At 40.2% G+C, this 3,863-nt stretch overlaps 1 protein-coding gene across 2 annotated transcripts in view; it reads left to right on the forward strand.

Annotated features, from left to right (window-relative positions):
* Positions 1 to 3,863, forward strand: part of LOC101849025 (VWFA and cache domain-containing protein 1) — a gene marked incomplete at its 5' end in the record, with an annotated part of 27,784 nt that overhangs the window by 2,276 nt on the left and 21,645 nt on the right.

Genomic DNA, 3,863 nt, shown 5'->3' on the forward strand with positions numbered 1-3,863 from the left:
GTCTACTTGTTTGTGTACTCCTCGTGGCATACCTTTGGGAATCCGGAGATTTAATCTATTGCCGGCGATGCAGGGGGACAGGCGCCACTGTTTTGCGACACCTCTCTGTGGCTGTGGGCTCACTTTTACATGCAAATCTGTCTGACTTGTCTGCTTCTCTCTCCCCACGGTTGCTAGGCAAGCTGTGGACTCCACCCCCCCCAAAAAAAAACCAACAAAAAACCAAGGCTATAAAATACTGCAGTAGCATGTATGTTGTATGTATTGAGATAGGAGACAAACATTTTTTTGAGCAGCCGAGGTGGTGAAGTGGGGAAATGAAAAGCCTTCCAAAGCTGCTCAAAAAACGTTCAGTATAAGCGCATGTGTGCGTTGAGATAGTGGACAAATAGTTTGAGAGCGGCGCCGGTCGCTATCAGCGGGCGTGTGTGCTTTAATTTCACAGTCCCCACTGTCATTTTTGCGCCTCATCCATCAATGTGTACGTGTGTGCGTGTGTGTGTTTGTGTTTTTGAAGAGTTTGTTGACGTTCTTAAAATACTTGCTGCAGCATTATCAGGGGGAGTGTTGGTTGGTGCATTTGGTTAAGTTATGAAAAGCAGATACAGACACACCCCATGTTGTGGGTGGTTGGTGGGTGCTCTAATGTGGTTAGGTCCTTCTTTCCTATCAAACATCTGTTGTTTTTATCTTTCCTCCTTCTTTTTGTGTTTGTTACTGTTTTGTAACACCTCTAATCTTTGGCACTTATATGACCTTATTATGTTGCAAGTGCAGTAAAATTTTAACTAACTTGCGCTCATATGTCCTTATGCAGTCGCTGCGAGCGCTGTAAAACTCTTACCACACTGAACTGAAACTTTTTATTTATTGAAACTTTTTAAAACTATGTTTGACAGTGGAAATAATAAACGTTCCCTTTTGTGTGTTTTCCCAGGGACGTGTTTCTGCGCACCATTCAGCCCCAGAGGAAGTACGTGGTGATCATGATGGACCACGGCAACTCCCTCAGCCCCACACAGCTCAAGACGGCCAAGGCCATCACCAAACACCTCATTGCCTCCTTCTCCGACAACGACAGGGTGAGTCAGTCGGGGGACTTGGGAACACGGTCAAGCATGACGATTTCGTGAAATGCATTAAATTCTAGCTTTTTTGGACATTTTTTTTGGTAGCTTGAAATGAAGATGCAGTCGTGACTGCATTTGAATTTTTACAATATTTTTGTTTGGTAGCTTAGAATAAACAGTGACAACTGCAATTGGATTTTTAACTTTTCTTTCTTTCTTTCTTTCTTTCTTTCTTTCTTTCTTTCTTTCTTTCTTTCTTTTTTTTTTTTTGGTAACTGAAAATAAAGACAGTCATGACAATATTTGGGTTTTTTTTGGTGAACATTTTTCTAACTAGAGATAAAGACACAGTGTGGAATTTTTCTAACTTGAAATAAAGACACAGTGAGGATTACTTTTCTTAGACTTCATTTCCATCTTTTTTCCTTTTCCTTAATAAAGCTTTGACAGTTGGGATATGGGATATGCTTCTTTTATCTTGGTCACATGTACAAGCGTTTATTTTTGTTGTTGAAAAGTACTTGAGGATGTATCAAATGTGTGTTGGTTTATTGATGGAAAAGTATGGACATGATATTTTTTAAAAATTGGTCGACAAAGGCTTGCGCTATAAGGATGGTTTTAATTATGGGACGTGAAATGTGTGGTTATTGATTACTGAATATGAGTTCGGCCACTCCCCAAGACACAAAGTAGGTGGCTGGCGGGTGCTCTGGTGTGTTTTACTTATTCTTTCCTATCAAACATCTATCATCTTTATTCCCCCTCCTTCGTTTTTTTGTGTTTGTTACTCTCTTGTAACACCCCCTAATCTTCGGCACTTATATGACCTTATTGTGTTGCAAGTGCCGTAAAATGCTTTCTAAAACAAAGACAAGACACAAACCGTTCCTCAAGAGACTGACCATTACCCTCCTCCACATTTTCTCATCGTGTCCCAGATTGGCGTGATTGCTCTGTCGAACAAGCCGCAGTACCCGCGGTCAGACCCGTGTCTTCCCCACACCATGGTTCCCGCCACGTTTGAGACGAGGTTCTACTTCAGCAAGTTCATCGATCAGCTGGAGAAGGTGGATGGTAAGTTTTGGAATTCCAGTTGTTTTTTTATGTAATAAAAGTAGTTAAATATCCTGTGTATCGCAGAATAATTATTTTGTGGTTGGGTTTTTTGTTGTTGGTGTTGTTTTTGTTATAGGGTTGGGGGTTGCATTGTCATTATATTGAGCCCATGGGGGAAATCGTCCAGATGATACAGAATACCAAAGACTTTTTCTTAGATGTCTGGGTCTCAGTCTTGATCAATTTGATTGTGCGATGTTATTCTTTCTGTTACTGACAAAATGTGGTCACGGTTACTTCCTTTCTTAGTCAAAGTCTTGTGTAATCTACTGTCTTTACATATGGTCGCTTTTAAGCACAAGGGGGCTATCCCGAAAAAATGCTGTTTTTAGAAAATTGAAGATAAAGTTTTTGCCCTTTGTTCAGTTTCTTTAAAAGACAAGGAGAGTTTTTTCTTTAACCAAACAAATATACTCACCAATGAAACCAAACTTCTCCTATAGGTAGGGCAATGTCCATTTTCGGTGTGGTCAAGATTTCTGGAAACCCCCGAAGTCTGGCTTAGCCCGTTTGTCTTTAAAAGCGACCATATACGAGAGATGTGGATGTCCCTGTGGAGGTGTATTATAGCCAAGTCGTTGACTTGTTTCTCCTCAGTGTGAGTGGTTGGCGAGTGCTCTGGTGTGCAGTTGCGAGCGCAGTAAAACCTCTACAAAAACAAAAAAACAAACATCTATTGTCCTGATCTCTCCTCCTTTTTTATGTTTGTTACTCTCTTGTAACACCTCTAATCTTTGGCACTTATATGACCTTGTTGTTTTGAACGTGCTGTAGAACTCTTAATAAAACTATAAAAACTTTCTCCTCAGTGTCTACCAACCACTCCCTGGGCTTCCTCACAGCTTTTGAGATGATTGAGGACCTGATGGAAACCGATTCCATTACTGGTAGGTTGTGTTTCCAGCTTCCATTTTATTGTTAACCCTATCCATACGTCATGTTTTACTATCGTATCCGTATGACATGGGGATCTCTGTGCCACCACTTTCCAAAGAGAAAATTTACTCATTAATCCGATCCGTACACTTTGCTAAGTAGTCTGTCAAAATGATTTTTTGAGAAATACTGAAAGTTTCAAAGAGATCTTCGTACTACAAGTATTGTAAAATGTGAAGAATACAACCCCGTGGGTACAAAATGACCCCAGGGCGTACAGATAGGGTTAATAGATCAATAAGCACCAAAGTCATGGGAAATTTCTTTATATTGTTTTTGCTCAACCAAAGAATTTTTCTCTGTAAATTACTTTGATCATGAAAAAAAATAAAGCCAAAGATCAGATGGATATGGAGAAAGTATTTCCTAAGTTTTAGGTGATGATCATCTGTGTAAGTGAGTTAGTCTTGTTTTTGTTATATTCCATCTAAGAGTGAAATGCTCGCAGCTAAAGGAATTTGAAAACAGCAACATATTCCATGTGAGGATAAAAACTGAAAAATTGACAGTGTAGAATCTGATGGCTTTTGAGTTTCCTTTCTATTCTCTTTTGTTTTTGTACCTTTCACTCTGATGGTCTTCATCATCATCATCAATGCCTGTCACCCCTGGCAGGGTATAGGCCACATACAAGCTCCTTCCATTTATCTCTGTCCTGAGCCATCCTTCCAAGCTCGTTCCAAGTGAGCTTTGTTTCTCTCATGTCCCTGTCCACGCATCTCCTCCATGTTTCCCGTG

The sequence above is a fragment of the Aplysia californica genome, unplaced genomic scaffold (assembly GCF_000002075.1).
Source record: "Aplysia californica isolate F4 #8 unplaced genomic scaffold, AplCal3.0 scaffold01499, whole genome shotgun sequence".
Taxonomy (NCBI): Eukaryota; Metazoa; Mollusca; class Gastropoda; order Aplysiida; family Aplysiidae; genus Aplysia; species Aplysia californica.